Source organism: Rattus norvegicus, chromosome 13 (assembly GCF_021556685.1).
Source record: "Rattus norvegicus strain SHRSP/BbbUtx chromosome 13, alternate assembly SHRSP_T2T, whole genome shotgun sequence".
Taxonomy (NCBI): Eukaryota; Metazoa; Chordata; class Mammalia; order Rodentia; family Muridae; genus Rattus; species Rattus norvegicus.
The window spans coordinates 96365051-96385445 of record NC_141546.1 but is presented as its reverse complement, the minus strand read 5'-3'; the positions used below and the strand labels follow the sequence as shown (position 1 = coordinate 96385445).

Genomic DNA, 20395 nt, shown 5'->3' with positions numbered 1-20395 from the left:
ACAGTATGTGCCTTCAAATGCTCATATGTGGGAGGAGTCTCAATAAACATCTGAAAACCAACCCCCAGGAGCTGGAGATTTAGATCAGTGGTAGAGCACATGCTCAGTGTGCCCAAGAGCCTGGGCTCAGTTCACAGCAACCAAAACACTATGGCCACCCCAATGGCATCAATGTCCACGGCTGGCATTTATCCTGCCCTCAGAATTCCCATCTGAACAAAAACCTTAGAGTCAAAACAAAATAAACAAAATTGCTCAACTCCCTGCATCCCACTACATCCTATTCTTAGTCTATCAGAGAACCACCAGCTTTACCTGTAAACATACCCAGAACCAGAATGTCCTTTATCATCTTCATCCCATCACCCGGGCTGAGCCGCTGTCTCACGCCACTCCGACCATTGAACCAACCGACCACCTTTATGAACAACCTTGTTCTACCCACGACCACTTTTATTCATTTTAGTGTTGGGTGTTTCTCAAAATGGCAGCAAGAATGAGTCTATGATACCTATGATATTCGTGTGCATAAGTTTGGTTGCTGTGTGTGCGCTTGTGCGTCTGTGTGGAGGTACTCGTACCACAGGGTACATCCGGAGATCAGACATTAACCTCAGATGTCCGCTCTTGCCTTCTACTGTGTTTGAGACAGGCTCTCTTGTCCTCTCCTGCGTACACTCAAGCTTCTGGGTATCCTCCTGCTTCTGCTTCCCATCATACTGTAGGATTGCTGAATTTCAGGGGATCACTGCCGTATCATGTTTGTGCACCAATGCTTTTCCCACTGAACCATCTCTCTCCCCAGTATGCTTCTGTGGTGTTCTCAGTTCAATTGTCTTATCTTTGCCCACGGAGAGGGGAAAGCCACCTCCCAACAATGGCCCCCAAGGCTCTCCATGCCTGTTCCCTGTCATCGCTCTGATCTGACTGGCCAGCTCTGTCCCATTCCTTTCGCCACAGTCACTCTGGTTTTCCTCGAGCAGGGTGACATTCCTGCCTCAGGAATGTCCTTTTCCTGCGACTTTTCCACCACCGTGAGGGTAGAACTCCTAGACGAGGCTCTCACATAGAGGGTGTTCAACCCAGAATGTTCCCAGGGTCAAGGTCAGTTCCGGGGAAGAAAAGGCAGGACTAGACTGTGAAACCATCTCAATGAAGTTGTCGAACAATGCCACACATATATCTGACACCGGCAGGGACAGCCTGAGTTAGGTCGGGCAGGTCTGACTACCTTGCCTCTGATTCAGTTGGGGGTTGGGGAGCTGAGAGCAGCCTTCGGAGACCGCACAACTCTACTGTGGATTGGCAGACTCCTCAGCAGCTGTCGAAGCCTGTGTGGTTCCTCACAGGATCTACTGTAGTCTACCCACGGTGCTGCTTTAGATGCACTCCTCGGTTGTTCAGAGAGCAGCTCCTTCAGACTTCAGTGACTTCTTTCCCTAGGAGAAACATCTATCATGAAGGTTAGGAGGGGAAACTACAGTCACTGACACCGCTGCCAGTCTCTTAACACTCGTTTGTCTTTCCCTACTAAGAAGTCTACATTCCCCTCACTTACAAAGCAACTTGGTGCTCTAGATGCTTACCTGGTGAACCCTGGATGGACTGACACCTCTGAAGGCCTGTCCCCTGGTCACCACCTCCTTCTTGGGTCACAGCCCCTGCACTTACTCATTAGCTCTCAAACTTGAGTGGGGGAGCATCGAGAGTCACCCAAGTAGATAACCCAATTGTCAAACACGTTGTCCCCTGTCCCGAGCGTAACAGCTGTACTCCCTTCTCTTGCTGATTGGTCCATGACTTCGACTGTTACAGTTTGGTTTAAAATATCACCAAAGACTGATAAGTTGAAAGCTTGCTCCCAGAGACAAGTGGAGTACCAAGGTGGTACTTTGGGGGAAGTTGAACAGACTGAGCCATATGAAGAGACTATGGGAGGTGGTAGAACTGTGGAGGGTAAGGTCTGTTTGGAAGAAGTAGGTTGCCGGGACAAGGCTTAGAAAGCCGTATCTCACCTAGCAAGCGCAAGGCCCTGGGTTTGGTCCCCAGCTCCAAAAAAAAAAAAAAAAAAAAAGAAAAAAGAAAGCCATATCTCGTTCCTGGCCCATAGCTAGCACTTTGTTCTCTAGCTACTGTGAGATGAGCATCTCTGCTCCAATCTGCCCTCCACTGGTCCATCTCCACCATAATGCTCCACCTCAGCACAGAACCAGACATGTGTGGCACTTAGACTAATGTGTGGCTCCTGTAGGCTCTTGTATTTGAGTGCTTAGTCACGGGGAGTAGCGCTATCTGGAAGGATTGGAAGGATTCAGAGGTTGGCCTTGTTGGAGGATGTGTGTCACTGGGGGTGGGCTTTGAGTTTTCAGAAGCCCATGGCAAGCCCAGAGTCTCTCTCTGAATCAGGATGCAGCTCATAACTACTCAGCCCTCAGTTCCGGCACCTGCCTGCATGCTGCCATGCTTCCGCCCATGATGACACATGGAAACTAAACCTTGGAAACTATAGGCAAGTCCCCAATAAAATGCTTTCTCTTACAATAGTTTCTCTGATTGTGGTGTCTCTTCACAGCAACAGAACAGTGACTAAGACACCTAGTGACCACAGACTGAGACATCCGAAACTGTGAGCCAAAGTAAATTGTTCCTGCTTTTACAGTGAGTTCTAAGGTGTTCGTTACCGTAGCGAAATGTTTGACCTGCCTGGCAAAATAATGACTCTCCTGTTCTCTGTTCCTGCCTGATAAAATACCCTGGAGTGCCCACGGAGTATCTGTGCCTTCCTGCTCAATGAGACTCCTCCTGTGATCTCTGGTGGAGGTTTTTCCTTTTATGAGCACGACTTTAACCTTGTAGAGCCCAGAGTTGCAGGCACAAAACACACATTCCCCCAAGTGGATGAGTGAAGGTGATGCTAAGAAAGTCCTTCTAGTTGTTGCCTCTTGGTTTCTAGACTGAGAAAACCACTACCATCCTCAGAAGGCCTCCCACTTGCTGTGTCATCAGGCTACCCCCTCACTGTCTTCTGTGGACAGGAGGATATGATGTCATGGCCCCAGACCTACATTCGTGCCACCTTTGCTATATTGTGGATTTTTGGGGGATTAATGAAATTGTGTTGGTTTGTTTGTTTATTTGTTTGTGAACTTCACACCAGCTAGAATCATCTAAAAGGAGTGAACCTTAATTGAGACAATGCCTCCAATCAGGGTCAATTTTTTTTTTTGATTAATGACTGATGTGTAAGGGCCCAACCTACTGTGTGCAGTGCCAATACTGGGTAGGTAGCTTGGGTTATATTTAAGAAAGCAAGCTGTGCGCTTACCTAGGAAGCGCAAGGCCCGGGGTTCGGTCCCCAGCTCCGAAAAAAAGAACCAAAAAAAAAAAAAAAAAAAAAAGAAAGCAAGCTGTGCTAGATGTAGGTGGCTCATGCCTTTAATCCCAGCACAGGGGAGGCAGGAGCAAGTGGATCTTTGTGAGTTTCAGGCAAGTCTGGTCTACACAGTGAGTTCCAAGCCAGCAAGCATTCCATAGTGAGATGCTGTCTCAAAAAGGAAAACAAAACAAAACAAAAATAAAACAACCATAGCAAGCTGGGCAAGCTGTGAAGAACAAGCCGGTAAGTGGCTTTCCTCTGTGGTTCCTGCCTCTGTTCTTGCTTGAGTTCCTGTCCTAATGAACTGTGATTGGGGTGTATATACACAAGGACATCCTTTCCTCCTGAGTTGTTTTTAGTCAGTGTTTTTATCACAGCAACAAAAAGTACACCAGGAGGCTGGGCATGGTGGCACATGCCTTTATTAACAGCAGAGGCAGGAAGATCTCTGTGAGTTCTGGGCCAGACTAGAGAGTTCCAGGATAAACAGGAATACATAAAGAGACCTTGTCTAAAAAGAAAATAAAAGAAGACAGACCAGAGCGGTGGTGTTTTATGGGATCTGCTGCTGGTGAGTGGAATGCTCTAATCATTAGATAGTTTTGAGATCTATCTGGAACAAAGCTAAAGTCACCCCAGAATGCCTGTCTCCTGTGAAAATTAGCAGGGTTGCTGGTTGGTCTTCTCAAGGCATGGTGCTAGAGGAGGCACTCAGTGTTAGCCTCTGTGGCTGGCAGGTAGGATACAGAGCAGCCATGGCAAGGCTGGCCTCAGTGAGTGGGAACCCACAGTGCCAGCCCACGCACTGCCTCCATCTTTCCTGCCATAGGACAGTTGCCCCTGCAGCCAGCAGTGAAGCAGCCAGTGTTGGAAGTGTTCTAGGTGACTCTTTGCAACCTGGTTGTTGGTGCTATCTTGTGGGTGTTAAAAGCCACTGTACTGCATTCCCGCTCCCTATGTCCATCCAAGGACCTCTATTGTACATTTTTGTCTTGTTCTCCAAGATTGTTCTCGTTCAAGGCAGTTACTGACCAGGACATTCAACACCACAAAATTAGCCAAAGCCACTTTTCCCACCAACACGAATTGGAAGGCAAGTGTTCTCTGCCTGAAGGTCTGAATTCACACCAGTAGGATACGTGGCTCAACCTCATCTTTCCAAGTCACCTTTGCAGGACATCGTAGTAGAGCGACAATCCATTTCCAGTTTTCACTCACTTATTAAGCTATCCAGCAACCAAATGTACATTCTAGGAGAAACCAATTACCCAGGAGTTTGCAAGGAGCATTCACGGAAGCCAAGGAAGAACCTGAGGCAGTGAGGATGCACGGTGGCACACTGGGCCGTGCAGATCTCTGGTGTCCTTCACCCTGGCCTGTGGTTGGTCCCAGATGAGCTACTTCTATCCTACAGTGCTCTTGCTATGGGGCCCACACGACCTCATCACTCCAGAGGCCTGACAGAACCAGCTGATGGTGAGCTATTCTGCCTGGTGGATTACTTGACCGTCGATTACAGGCTCCGTCTCTCAGGCTCTGTCTCTATCAGGCTCCAGTAGCATCCCAAGATTTTCTGGAAAGATATGTAGTTCCACACCTGTCTTGGCCTCGCTTCGGAATGCTAGGACTCTGCGCTGTGATTCTCTCTTTGGAAATTGTTACAATTCTCACACGAGATCTTTTCCGAACACTGATGTCTCTATTACCATACATACAGATCACCAGATCACCCGGCCCAGCCATCAGAGATGTTTGCCTTACCACCTGGCTATGTGGCAGATCTCCAATGCTTTTTAAAGGTTTGTTTCCATTTGACGTGTACCGGTGTTTTGCCTACACGTATGCATGCTTGTGCACCTTGTGCATTCAGTGTCTAAGGAAGCCAGAAGAAGACTCAGATCCCCACTAACTGAGTTACAGAAGGACCAAACCCAGGTTCTCTGCCAGAGCAGCCAGTGTTCTCTCTCCACGGAGTCATTTCTCTGGCCTCAACAACTGATTTATTGTTAATTTTGTGGCTGTGTTCAGGTAAGCACATTTTTCAGAGAGCTGACGTGGGTGCCAGGAACTGAACTCAGGCCCTCGGTAAGAGCAGCGTATGCTCTTTACTGCGGAGCCATCACTTCACCCCTAACCTCTAATTCTTCATGGAGATATTTCTTCCACTCTCCAGAGTGCACGCGTTCCAAAAGCCTCAAAATCACTAGTCTCTTCTTGTTCAGATGGTCCAATGAGCATGATGTCATCAGTATGCAGCCAGTCCAAGTCTCCTGGGGCTGTATCATGCCAAGAGCATTAGCATAAGCCTGGGCCAAGATCGTAAATGTGTGATGCTGTGTCCCCAGTGGATCAGCTGTTCTGATGGATGAGCGCGCAGCATCGGCTTGAGGCCACTCCCGAGGATAACTGTATTTGCTATGGCCAAGATAGCACACCAGGCCCAGCGCCTTCGTGGTGCTACTTCGTGTTTGACCACGGTACCCTGTTGTCAGTCTCTGGGTCTGACTTTCGAAGGGTTCAGATTGGTGATTAAATGAGGTGCGATGAGGACCATCAACCTGCATCGGAGAGGTCTTTCTCAATTACTTTTATAATCACATGTTATGAATTGCCGTCCTTCCCAGGAGTGCCCTACGGCTTTTGATTTGCTACCTCAGCACCTGTGAGAAGGAGTGCTTCGGACTCCTCCACTAGGACTCCTCATTATCATAGCTAAGAAAGCAAGGCATAGAGGGGAGCAGGAGAAGGTGTACGCATGCGCGCATGCGCATGTGCATGGGTGCGTGCGCTCACATGCTGGTGCGCATGTGTCGTGGGTGGAGCAGATGATAATTTGTGGGAGTTGGTTTTCCCCATTCACTTTCTGCCTCACAGTCCTGGAATGGAACCCAGGCTGTCCATATTGGTGGCAAATGCCTTTACCCACTGAACCATCTCATTGGCCCCATATCTATTTTAATTATATATTTAACATTGGGAAAATGATTAAGTGCTGAGTTCAGAGTGGGTAACTGTGGGTCAGACCTGGACCAAGCTACATCTTTTAACTGGCGCCCAGGTGCACCCGCTTTGGAAGGGGGTCATGATGGTGATTTTAGTCTTGGGTTTCAGCAAAGATCCCCACATCTAAGAAGAATCCTTGGAGGATCTCTCTCTCTCTCTCTCTCTCTCTCTCTCTCTCTCTCTCTCTCTCTCTCTCTCTCTCATTACCAAACAAAGGGCCATAGTTTCCCTCAGGGATGACTTGGGAACTGTCCCCTGCCATCACCATGGTGTCACTGGGTACTTTCGGATGGGGCCCAGACCTCTTTACCCACAGGTTCCAGGTCTGAAAAGACTCGTTCTTATTACGAAACCTGGCAGAGCTTAACTCGGGAAGAGAGCTTAACTGCTCATTGTGATGTCAGCTTTTGGCTTCCCGAGCGTCTACTCTGACTGAGCAGGACCTCTTTGTCCAATTATCCTGTCCATGTTCTGTTAACTGCTCAGGGCTCTCTGAGGAGCAGGGTCCCCTGGCCGCCTCTTCATCCTCCTTGCTTGTTATGATAATCGCATCCACCTGGTTTCCGAGAGTTTAGCGTCTCCTCTATAACCTACAGTTTCTGGTCCCTATCACGCCCCACTGTTATCTGTGAACCTTGTCCAGCAGTGGCACCTCCACTCATAGTCCTGGTTACAGACTTCAGGTGATGCTGGTACCGTCTCCCTCTACCCTCAGAGCATCTCTTATTGCCTGGGGTAAGCTCCGGATCTGCCATGGGACAGCATCATCTGGCGGGCTTTGCTGTGTGTGTGTACTGCATTGATTCTAACAGACCCACTTCTCTGAGACTTTTGGTCTCTTCTTCCATTGTCCCCATGGAAATTCTGGCATTTCTACCTCTGCTGTGGGCCATACCTTCCTTCAGGCTTCTACGAACCTTCTTAGCAAGTTCTGCTGCTGTCCTGAGATAGGACACAATTGGACAACACTTCTCTTTCCCACTTTTGCCTTGGTCCCTGTTGATCCCAGGCCTTCAGAACATTGTCCTGTGCATGCTCTCCCAACAGCTCCAGGTATGTAGAGCTCAGCTCTGTCGCTCCTCAGCTGACAGGTGCTCTTTCCTCTCTTGTCAGGCCCAGGGTTGCCTCTGGTTGGGGTATGCTGGTACTTTGTCCAAGATGTTGGTCTCGTGGTTATTCTGTAACAGTGCACAGTGTTATGTAGTGGAGCCATTTTTAAGCAAGAGGAGAGTTCTGGTCCTTACTGGAGAGAGGTAGGTAGCTCCCACAGGCTCAAAGTAACCTAGGGATACAGGATCTTTAGGCAAACTCACTGAAACACTCACGGGCTAGGTATGGGAGGCTGTGAGGTCCATGGTCAGATGCCAGGAAAGGAAGAGGACTCTGGGAGGATAGGAGGTTGAGGAGACGGTGAGGGACACAGTCAGGTGATACATTTTTATCCACGGAATGGACTGCTAGGCAGGCAGGCACAGTTAGGCACTTCTGCATATACTGACACATGCAGGCTGTGCACAGGCAGGTCCAGGCACACACACAGGCCAGCACAAGGGCCTACAGACAAGCAATGTGGGCAGGCTGACGAAGACAGGCACAAAGGGCTCAAGGCCTCCAACCTCAAGGTCATTTAGACAGGAAGTGTCATTCTGACAAAAATAATTAAATCACGTTACACCACTGTTTATTTTGGGGGTTCCCCAGGCATCCACTGTCAGAGGTTTTGTGCCGAGTCATTGTCCACTCCCCCATGTCCAGTGTCAGCTACATTTAAGCCCAGGAGTGGGAAATCGATCCCTGGAGCAAGCTAGCCAACAGCAGTTCCTCATCTCTGCGATCCCAGCACTTGGCAGCTGGAAGTAGGAGAATCAGGAGTTCAAGGCCAGTGTTAACAACATAGCAACTTCTGGGCCATCCCGAGTTACGTGAGACCCCCGACTCACAAGGAAGGGTCCTCATCACCAAACACGGAGTAAAACAGACTCCTGGGGTAACTCGGGGTCAGTAGGTCAGGGTGGGTCTGGGAGTCTTGGGCTCCTCAGGAGATTCTGATGATCAGCCAGATTTGGGAACCTTTGTTCCAGTTCAGCCTCCTACCCTCGGGGCCAAGAGGTTGACTCAACCTTTCCAAGCGTTCTCAGACTCACCTCATCCCTCAGGAGGAAGGTACTCCACCCAAGTGCCTCTGCTTGTTCACCACCCCCTCTGCCTATGTTCCTGTCAGGAATCGTCAGTTCCTCTTTGCGACCTCCCCACCGGAGCTGAACTGATAAGAGGTCTCTGAAGAAGGGTACCTATTGCCTTGTGAGTAACGTTTTGCTCTCGATGTGAGTTTCATGCTGAGGACCCTGCACGTCTGGTGTCTGGGTATCGAACGCCATCAGAGCTGTGATTCGCTCACAGCCAAGGTGGCATGATAGTACCAGAACAGCATTTGGTACAAAGATTTTGACGTAGGCGATATTTATTTAGATTTTCATTTAGAAAACATGTTATACGTGATGGGTGTTTTTGCCTTCATGTATGTCTGCGCACCACACGCGTGCCTGGTGTCTAAGGAGGCCAGAGGAGAGTGTCACATCCTCTGCAACTGGAGTTCCAGTTGCAAGCTACCATGTGGGCGCTGGGAACTAAACCCAGTCTTCTAGAGGATCGGCGCTCGTAACCACTGGGCCGTCTCTCTAGCCCCTTACTTGATTTTAAATTTGCTATTAGTATTACCATGGTTACTAATATTTTCAAGAAGTCTTGAACCCCTGGGCTCACAATCCTCCCGCCTTAGTGTCACAAGCAGCTAGGACCAGGCGCAACCCCACACTACACCTGGCTCCTCCGGCTGGCCTTTGAAAGAAAGGAACTCAAATTGGATAGATGTGCGAGCTCTGAAGATCAGTCTGTCCTTTGGAAAGGCTGGTCAAACCTTTCTCACAAAGGCATCTTTTAGGAAGATGTATCATTTCCTGGAAAGTTTCCACGCATTCTCTGGAATAGGAACAAGCTTTGAAGCTCTGTTGTAGGTATGCATGAGAGAAAAGTGAAGTCCAGGCCAACTGTTTCTCAACTCTGGGTTCATCCAGTCATCAAGCTGAGGGTGAAGGATTACAGTTTGTCCCCATCCTACAGGCCTGTGCTGCTGTTTCAATGCCACTCAGGAGCAGCCAGTGCCGGCAGCCTCAGGCACGCCTGTTTGTGACACAGTATCTGACCTTACAGGTTTGTGACTTGTCCAGTGAGTCTAAGGGCACATGACAGGAATATCCCTGGTAGTCATTCACATGCTGGGATAGCCAAGAATAACTTTTCTACATTTCTTAACTGTCCCCATACCACATGTATGTGTCCCTTGCATCGGCTGGATCCCCAAAGCTCCCAAGGCTGCCTCTATGTCACTTGGCTTAAAGAAAGAGGTCTCAGCTAGTAAAAATACTTTACTTTTGAAAGCTTACAGAGCCCTGTAACCGTGAAAGCACACAATAAGCTCCCCTCAGCCGTGGAGAGGGCAGAGCAAGTCCTTCCTCGGTAAATGCACATCAGCCTCCAACACCCGTTTACTGAGCATCTATTATATGCTGGGCTCCAGGGATGCAGAACTCGGCAACACCACCGAAGCCCAAGAGCTCATGGGCACTTGCTGTGTGGATTCTTGGTGGATATTTCTGAAATGGATAAATGAAACATTGCAGAACCTAAACCGGTCTTACCACAGAGACTTGGTGGGTCAAAAAGGAAAACACAAATTACAAAGTTGCTACAAAAGTCTTTGGGGTGACCGGTGCTGGGGGCAACCTGCAAGAATGCTCTTTTCCTGGGCGTGGCACCACACTGTCCCAGGACCCAGTTGGACCGCTGTTTGGATGAATGTTACCATCGGCAGGGAAGCTGAGGTTTCCCTCCATTCTGGAACTCCTTGAGCAAAGCAGAAGCCCTTCTCCCATGCGGGCCATGCTCAGGGGTGGAAGGCAAACACTAGTGAGAACTGGCCCAGCCCCACAGAGCCTTCAGCATCCCTGGCCACTCCGGCTGCTGGAAGCACTGGCTGCCTGGTCCCGGTCCTCACCTATCATTCTGCTCCCTTGCCCTGCCGAGAATGGCAGCCAAGTTCTCTGGTGGGCTCTCCCCTGGCACCAGTCACTCCTACTTCACACGGAGACTGAGGCTTCAGATCACACTCAGTCAGCAAACCTGCAGATCTACCTGCAAACCTCAGTTCACCCCTCCCCCCAGTAAGGGGCTTAGCCCAGTGTCTGGCTCACGAAAGGTTCTCTAACAGTCAGCCTACTGTTCCCTCCTCCGAGGCTGAGTGAGTTACTTCCTCTCAGCTTTGCAATTCCACTCATTGTCCGTGGCCTCCCCGTGTCTGCTTCTCACCTTTATTTACAGCTCTGGCCCCTCTTCACCCAACTGGATCCAGTGTACTTTCTTTCCTTTAAAGAGAAACACAATTACGAACATCTTTGTGTCCTCCCTCCCCCCACCTGTCCCCCTCTCTTCAGCCAGGTCTTATGTCGTAGTCTGAGCTGGTTTTAGAAATCAAGGCAACCTCCTGCAGCAGGAACTGGCTTTATACTCCTGTTCTTCTCAAGTCCTGGGGAGACCAGTTTGTGCTCCCACCCTAACTCTATAATCTGTTTTATTTTAGACAAGAGCTCATATGTCCTGGGATGGCTTTAATCCCACGGTCACTTTAGATGACCATGAATTTCTGATCTTCCTATTTATACTTCCTAAGTGCTGGCATTATTTGGGGTGCTGGGGACTGAACAGGGCAAACATTCTACCAACTAAGCTACATCCCAAGCCCCTAGGCATGTTCCAGTCTCTCCCTCCCACCCTGTCTGTCCTCCCACTACTCCACAGCTGGTCCTAGCAAATCCCGCCTCCCCAGGCTTACTCCAATAGTAATGGAGTCTTTCTTCTTGACCCTTCCCCAGCCATTGCTTTTCTGCCCTCCAGCCTGTGTTCTTTCGATCTCCCCGTCCCCATTTCCATCTTAGATGCCTGTGTGACTTCCTCCTGGGTGTCTTCCCATTCCTATGAGAGTGCTCTGCCTCCCTGTCTAGCCTGGTCTAACTCCTGCCTGGTTCTCCTTGCCTTATTCTTGCCTCTTCACATGATTCTCCCAAACACTCAGTGTCTCCCCAACGTCGAGTGCTGAAGAGCAGTCTCTCGGAGCCTCACACTGCGGCTGCTCATCTGGACTCCAGACCCATGAATACAGTTCCGCTCTTCTCCATTTACATCCCCAAATGCCTCTCAGTCCACAGGTTCAAGAATAAGCTTGTCATCTTCCTCTAGAAACCGGTTCTCCTCTGAGTGACTCCTTCATTCTCGCCTCAGTTGCCCAAGAGGAACTTCTTAACCATGCCTCATCTGGCCAGTCACTGAGTCCGCCGCCAGCCAGCCCGGTTCCGGTTCCGGTTCCATCTCTAAGCATTTGCTCCTTTCCATCCATCAGGTCTCCTCTCCTCACCTCTCTCTCTCCTCAGAGGCCTTCCTCCCCGCTGCCCTGCCGGAAACCTTTCCTTCCTGCAGGCTACACCTGAGTCTCCAGAGGAGCCTGATCCAAGGTTTTGTCACCTACACCACTTCCCCTCACTCCAGCTACACTGCGCGGCTTTCCCTGCCTGGAGTAGTCTTTCTGGCCTTTGTGCTCCACTCATTTCCCACAAGGGCACAGGCCACACTCAACACCATCGCAACACTGCCTGTGCTGGCCGCTCCTCCAGTCTGCGCTCCGGAGGGGACTCAGGCCCTCGGTCACTGGTATCTTTAAGGTTTTTGCATCCGGAACATGTTGGGTATGTACGTGCTGGGCTGATTCTGGGACACTGGCTCCAGTGCCCTTCATCCTGGCCTCTCAGTATCGACCCCCAAAGTTCTTCCCCTGATAGCAAAGCCTTGACAGTGAGGGGAGCTGGGCGCTTGGGGAAGAGCCTGCTATCAAGTCTACCCCCTCCCTCTACCACCTGCTCAGTCTCTTTGAAGCATTTCCTTCTTCACCTGCCAGAAAAGTAGTTGTTTGAATGCTTCCCCCTGAAGTTTTCCAATGGAGCAATACAACCTTGAGGGGAGCACTTTTCTACCTGTTTATTCCTAAGAACTTATGAGCGAGTCACTAGTTGCTGTAGGAAGGGGGCTCTGCATGCTCTCCTCCTTCCTTTCCTCCTCTCCTTCCCCTCCCAACTCCTCTTTCTCCTCCCCTCCCCCTCTCCTCCCCTTCCCCTCCTCCTCCTCTCTTCCCCCTTTCTTCTTATTCTTCCTCTCCCCCTCCCTCCCTCTCTTCCTTCTTCACCTTCCTTGTCCTTTTCTCTTTCTCTTCTCTTTTGCCAAGGAATGATACAGCCGAGACTGTACTTCTCAGCCTCCAAAATCACGAGAAATAAATTTCTTCCCCATTCAGTTGCCCAGTCTGGGTATGTTCTGTTGCAGCAGCACCAAATGGACCAAGACCCAAGGGATCTCACCGTGGATGGAGCCAAGGTTAGTCCTACCATTGAGCCCCTTGATCCTTTGCCTTTGGGGGACTCTAATTCTCCAACTCTCCCCTCCCACCCTCAGAGCTTCCTCAGTTCTGGGATGCAGGCACACAAGCTCAGTCTACCTCTACATTTTTTTTCTTTTCTTCTTTTTTTTCCTCAGTTTTTCCCCCATTTGCAATAGGTAGGCCCTAAGTCTTAGGTCCGCTAGGCAAGACTGCCACGAGCTACAGCCTCAGCCCTTCTCCCCTTCTGAGTGTGTTTTTGGTGCAGGACATTGAACAAGGACCTCCCCCACGTCCCCAGCCCTCCACATTCTCGAACTCATCTTCACATCACCTCCTTCTTTATTTCTACTTTACACATGTGTTTTAGCCGCATGCATGTGTGTGCATCATGCACGTGCCTGCTGCCTTCAGAGGCCAGGAGAGGACATCAGTTCCTTTAAAACTGGAGTTACAGATGGTTGTGAGACACCATGTGGCTGCTGGGAATTGAACTCAGGACCTCTGGAAGAGCAGCAAATACTCTTAATCACTGAGACCCCTCTCCAGCCCTTCCCACCCCCTCTTCTTGCCTCCTGTACCTGCCTTGTTTTGGCTGAGAAGCCCTTAACAAGATTCTCCAGGACACTCGGCTGCTTACTGTTCTGCCTCTCACCGATCTTCTCTGCTTGCTCTATCCCACGTTATTGAAAATGCTCCAAGGTCACAAGGGATCGAGCCCAGTCCTGAGCCCAAGACTCTATCAATGAGTCCCGAGCTCTATCAATGTCCCAGAGTTATGGTCCTCACCACTGACAGGGTTTATTATAGCCCTGTCTTGTGTGCTGCCCTGTTCTGGGGAAGCAGTTACCAAGAACTTGCCCCTCAATTTGGAGGTGTGGCTAGGGTGAGCACACACCAAATAATGCTGACTGGCGAAGGTGAAATGTGAATCCTAAATTACATGGCTGACTGGACTTCCTATCAGAGAATGGGGGAAGAGCAAGGCTGAGCCTTCAGAGATGCTGTACTGGCCGGTTCTGTGTGTCAACTTGACACAAGCTGGAGTTATCACAGAGAAAGGAGCCTCCCATGAGGAAATGCCTCCAGGAGATCCAGCTGTAAGGCGTTTTCTCAATTAGTGATCATGGGTGGGTGGGCCCATTGTGGGTGGTGCCATCCCCTGGGCTGGTGGTCCTGGGTTCAATAAGAAAGCAAGCTGAGCAAGCCAGGGGAAGCAAGCCAGTAAGTAACATCCCTCCATGGCTTCTGCGTCAGCTCTGTCTCCACATTCCTACCCTGTGAGAGTTCCTGTCCTGACTTCCTTTGGTGATAACAGCAATATGGAAGTGTAAGCTGAATCAACCCTTTCCTCCCCAACTTGCTTCTTGGTCCTGATGTTTGTGCAGGAATAGAGACCCTGACTAAGACAGAGGTCCTCCATTCTTTTCTCATTTGTCCTACTGGAGATCAGGCGCAAGGTATATGAAGGAAGAGCAGGTAGGTGCTGTACCACTGTGCCTGAGGTCTCCAGGGAGTCTCCGAGTTCAAGGTGTTCCCAAGGTTACTGCTCTGTAATGAGCAGGGATTGTGGGTTAGGGATGGAGTTGGAAGCACCTGTCCGGCCAGGCCCAGACAGAGAACAGGAATCTACCATCCAAATCTGCCTCCTGATGCTTTCCTCATGCTAAGGTGTAAATGGGTGGGAAAATTCAGTTCTGATTTAAAGTTGTATTTACACTGTACATAAAAGGCTTCAGCTCATGGGAAAAACTTAAGCCTTTAACTAGAGTTGGAAAAGAATATTGTTTTAAAAAACAAAAATCAAAAGTTTACCCCTCCTTCTCTGATTGTCCAACTTGCAAATTTTCCAGGGAAGAACCAGGCACAAACATCCAAGCTCTGGTGTGAAAATATGGCCGACTGTCCTCTGTGGCCTCTCAGAGCAGGCTTGATGTCCTGCCCAAGCTATTTCTGTTCTCACAACCATCTCTTCTCTATCTTTTTGTTGTTGGTTCTTTTAAATGTTGAGGATTACATACAGAGAAGCTCTCACTCTACCACTAAGGTGCACCACTGTTTCCATTAATGAATTCTGCATCGTATTTTAATCATGTGCATGTGTATGTAGGGGGTTGGGGGCACCGGCCTGCAGCTCCCACATACCACAGAATAACTCAGAGGTCAGAGGACAACTTGTGGAAGTCAGTTCTCTCCAGCTACCAGGTGGGTCCTGGGGCTAGAACTCAGGTTATCAAACTTGGTGGCAAGCCCTTAACCCATGAAGCCATCTTACAGGTCTATTTCCCATTCTTTCTCCTTCTCTTCCTCATCATCTTCCTCCTTTCCTTCTCCTCCCGCTCCTCCTTTTCCTGCCTTACTTTGTATGAACTTGTTCTCCAAGTGTGTTGTGTAAGTAGTAACAATAACAGATATTTACCTGGTGTTTACTGGAGCCAGACTGTGCTTAACAAGGCAAAAGGCGAGAGCAGGGAAGAGAAGGACCAGAGTGTATATTAGTACAATGATGGTTTGCAAAGTATAATCCACAGAAGCTCTCCACACTTGCAGGACTAACTCCATTTTCAGCTCCAACGACTTCCAAATTGCTGCAAACCAACACTTTGGTGATTGCTAGAAGACTTCCAAACACTCTCAACCCCTGTGCCCATCTTGTTGCGGACTAAAGACGAGTTGTTGCTGACCAGCACAACTTGAGGGCTGTATTTTGAGAGGCATTAACAAATATTATCAGCAAAAAACCCTGCATGCCTGTAAGTTTTCATTTATTTAGTAAATATGTGTTAGCGGTTACTACACAGCAGGTGCCGAGCTCGGGGCTACGGTTCAAGTGGAACATTTACACCTTCACGAACATTCTAGAAGGCCAAGCAGACTTGGGCAACACATAACACATTCATTTTTTAGGTAAATGCTAAAGAAAAGGTGAACATATTTAGGGTCTAAACTAACTTGAGAGGTCAGAGAAATGTCTGCTTTATGCTGAAGAATGAACAGAAAGGGCAGGGGTCAGAAAAGGGGAGGGTGAGGAAATAGGACCTGTGCAAGGGCCCAGAGACAGACAGACAGGCAGACAGGCAGACAGCTAAGATTAAAGGGACAGTGCCCCCAGTCCTCTGAGGCTATGTAAAGGCCTAGTCAAAGACTTTGCATGTTATTTTACTACTGTTATGCTCTGAAAGCCCCTTTCCAAACTCATAAGCAAATGTAATTCCTAGTACAACAGCATTGTACTATAGAGCCTTGGGGCTGAGAGACGGCTTGGTGGTTAAGAGCACTTGTTCTTAAAGAAAACCTGTGTCTAGTTCCCAGCACTCATGACTGATGGCTCACAACCATCTATAAAACTCAGTTCCATAGGATCTGATACCCTCTTTTTGCTTCCTAGACATGCTCATGTACATACATATGGACGTACATCCCTACACATAATTCCTGGAAAAGATACAGGATCGGCTGGTGATTAATGGGATGGCATGATGGCTCAGCAGGAGCTTGACTGAGACTGGTCTCCGAGACTCACGTGATGGAAGGGGGGAAGCGACTTCTACAAGTGGACCTCTGACTGCCACAGACACATGGTGGCATGTGTGCACCCCCAATGAACCAATAACTGACCACTTAGGGAAAGGAGGTTACGAGGGGGTGAATGGTCCCCAGGAGTTGTGTATTTATAACTTTGGTTCGTACCTTTTCTTCTCTTTCTCTTTTCCTCCCTTCACTCACCTCATGCCTGCACCGCTGTCCTTCCACCCGGTTGAGTCAGTACACAGGCCCTCACTAAATGCCAGCACCTCGTTCTCCAACTTCCCAGCAACTAAAACCATGAGTCAGACAAACCTGCGTAGTTTAGCATTTAGTCGTCCGTGGACTTCTATTACACCGACTGTCAGACAATGGACTAAGAGGAAAGCTATGGAAAGTTCTGGAAGGACTTTAATCAAATGAGTGAAATGCCCGTGTCCTTTTACTTTCCCACTAATCTAAACAAACAATTTCTATAATGGCTTTAATGGAGAATTAACTGTTCATTATAAAGTGCTCACAGATGAACAAAAAGGTCGGGGACCATTCTCTAGTCCCAGTTAGGGTTGTGATTCCAGCGCATCTAGAAACCATCGTGGCAAAAATCACTTCCCCTAGGTGGGCAGTATGTTTCCGCCTCTGTCTCCTTTCCTTTCTCGGCTCTCACCTGTACCTGCTGCTGTGGGCGGTCACTAGCAGAACAGCGCAACAAGGCTTCTATTTGGGTCAAGCTAGCAGTATTCCCAAATAAAACTTACTTTTCTTTATTGCTCTTACCCTGATAGCTTTTGTGGCGTTGGGGATGAAACCTGGGGCTTTGTGGATTCAAAGGGGCACCTCTCCACTGAGCCTGTAACCCTAAAAATGACTTTTCATGCCTTTTGAAAGTGGTCACGTGACACCGTTCTGGCCAATAAGAAGATAGAATCTTTCTTTTCCTTTCCTTCCCCCTCCCCACGTCCTTTTTCCCTGGCGTTACTCCAGGCTGGCACAAACTCCTAAGCACCCACCTGTGGCCTTCCTGCCTCACCGACCTAAGTAGCTGGAGTCTATTGGACGCTACCATGGTCAGCTTCCGGGAAAACATTTGCAGTCCACATGAAAAGACACCATGTAACTGATAGCCCCCATTGTCTTTTCCTCCGATGTGAAGAATCATTTGTGTGCCCTGGAGGTACACAGAAGGCAGCACGCATGAGGACAATAACTACAAGGTAAAGGTGGTGGGGCGAGAGACCCTGAGGTCTGGAGGATCGGAAGCAGACACCCCACCCCACCCCCACTTCCGATCTTATTATGTGACAATAATAAGCCACTGCAAGTCCGATTGTCTGGATTTTCAACTTGAAAACGATGGAGCTGCCCAACTGGAAAGGGATGGCCCACAAAACTAGCTCAACATGCATAGAACAGCATTCTCCTGCTGTGGCTGTTCCTATCTTTGAACGTTTAGATATTTCAAAGGGGAAAAAAAGAGCTTTTCTTTGACTCTGACATCCCTTCGCCCTTCTCACCAGGCGCTGTAATGGGCTAAGTAAGCTCGGCCTCTGTCCTTTGTCTCCTAGAAGAGGAAGGGCAAGCAGAGAGGCTTCTGGTGGAAACTGCTGATACACTACACCACATCAGAATGTGCTGTTCTCATTTATTTTTTAATACAAACCCATTTTTGCATGTGGGCGCTGGCAAAGAAATGCTGGTTACGAAATATTGGACAACGGTGGTTATATAGGAGGTGACACACAGCAAAGGAATCTTGTCTTCAAATTACACGGAATGCAAAACCCACCGTGGTTCATGACGCAGCGCTCACATTTTTCCACGCTTAGCCTGTGGGGCTTCAGTGAGAGGGACTGTGCTTCCCGTGTGCTAAGGGAGTGTGTAAAAGTACCTGGCTGAGTTGTGTAAAGTGTGTGTGTGTGTGTGTGTGTGTGTGTGTGTGTGTGTGTGCCTCTGGGAATGTGCTTATAGCCACTGCTGCCTGACGTCTCATGGGGCTATAACCACAAAGGCTAGCCTTCAGGGGTGCAGTTCAGGAGGGAGACATCAGAAATTATGCAAGTTACAGATTCCATACTCAACAACATAAACGGAACGGGTGGGATCAAAGGTCATGTTCTGTGAGGGCCAACTCGACATCTGACGAGTGCCGTCACCAAGTCCACATGTCTACATGCCAAAGGGCTTTCTAAGATTATAAGCTTGTCTCGCAAACAAAGAGCCTCTACTAAAAATAATTTCATTTGATCAGAGGAAGCAGAGAGAATATGCCTGGATGGTATTTTGGGGACAAAGAATCAAAATAGAATAATCTCTCATGCCTACAAAAGGGCCCTGCAAAGGGCTACCAAAAGGAAAGATGTCTTAAAGGCACATGTACACTCTTGGGGTTGCCAATGAGAAACAGAAAATAACACGTAAGGAATCCTTCTAGGTTTGTGATGAGGGTGGGGCTTCCCTGATCCGGGTGGTCGAGAGCTCTGGAAGAAGAGAGTGTATTAAGATCCCCATGACCTTGAAGTGGCAGCTGAAGAGTTTAATGTATATGTTCATTTTTGGTCAGTAAATTTTTGTAGCATCTGGAGTGTGATTAATACCCAAAGAGGTTTAAGAATTTCTAATGACACTAATAGCTATCCGGTGCCACTGAAAAGCAGTCCTGCTGCCAAAGGAACAAATGGCTAGCCACTTAGAGCCTCTCTCCAGGCGGAAATGAGCTTGTGGCCAAATTTAGTCCCCTCTTGGAAACTGTGGTCAATTTTCCATACTGTAGTTGAACTTTGGAAGTCAGTACTGCTTCACTGGCTAAAACAGCTTTCTTGGTATTTAAAAAAAAAATTTTTTTTTTTGGTTCTTTTTTTCGGAGCTGGGGACCGAACCCAGGGCCTTGCGCTTCCTAGGTAAGCGCTCTACCACTGAGCTAAATCCCCAGCCCCCCAAAAAATTTTTAAGACATCTTTGGAAAGTCTTAACAAATTTAAAATACAATTTGGACAAAAGGAGAATATTATAAATACAAACCCTATTAAGTCAACCCTACTAAGGAAACAATTTAAAGTTAGCCTCGATTATGTATAGAGTAGTATAATTACTATGTCTTTATTCATTTCATACTCTCTGAATTTATAGTCTATATTTTCTATATATTCAGGAAACTTGATCACACTGACTTTGGGTCAACAGGGAAAGGCTCTGTGATGGTTTGAATGAGAAATGCCCCCATATTCTCAGGTTTTGAATACCTGGTCCCCAGAGGTGGCAATGTTTGGGTAGGTTTAGGTGTGGCCTTGCTGGAGGAACTGTGTCACTAGGGACTGGCTCTGAGTCCCAAAGCCATGTACCCTGCCCACTGTTTCCTACCATGGTCCAGGATGTGAGAGATCTCAGATGCCTCCTTTCAGGATGGCATGATGACAGACCCTGGAACCCAGAACCCAAACAAATCCTACATTTTATAAGTTATTTGATGTTTTGGGGTTTTATTGTTTTAGGATTTTTTTTTTGGTTGTTTTTGTTTTTTGTTTTGTTTTGTTTTTGAAAGTGTCTCACAATGTGGTTCTGGCTGTCCTGAAACTTGCTATGTAGACCAGGCTGGCCTCAAACTCACTAAGATCCTCCTACCTCTGCCTCCTGAGTGCTGGGATTAAAGGCGTGGGCCACTATATCTAGCCAGTAATGCTTGATCACGGCCATAGAGAAATAACTAAGACAGGTACTATCAGGCCTGGTGACCCGACATAAAGGTGGAAGGAGAGAACCAACTCTATAAAGTTGTCCTTTTTCTCCTCACAGGTGCTGCGGTACCCCCTCCATGATAATAATAAATTAAAAACTTGAAATAAAATACTAATAATACCATGCTTTCTTTTATGGTGCTGGGATTGAACCCAGAACCTCATTTATGCTGTGAAACTTCTCTGCCACTGAACTGCAGCCCAGCCTCGAGAATGCTTTTAAGAGAAGAAATATTTCAAGAGATTCATTAAAAGACTAGGTAGCCTTCTGCAGAGGAAAAG

At 48.4% G+C, this 20395-nt stretch overlaps 1 long non-coding RNA gene across 1 annotated transcript; it reads right to left on the bottom strand.

Annotated features, from left to right (window-relative positions):
* Window positions 1-9111: 9111 nt before the first annotated feature.
* On the bottom strand, window positions 9112-17231 carry LOC148001848 (uncharacterized). The gene is made up of 4 exons (XR_015636231.1): window positions 17160-17231; window positions 15277-15557; window positions 10745-10800; window positions 9112-10032 (listed from the first exon to the last, which is right to left on the bottom strand). It is a non-coding gene; the product is annotated as an uncharacterized LOC148001848 (long non-coding RNA).
* Between the last annotated feature and the right edge of the window lie 3164 nt (window positions 17232-20395).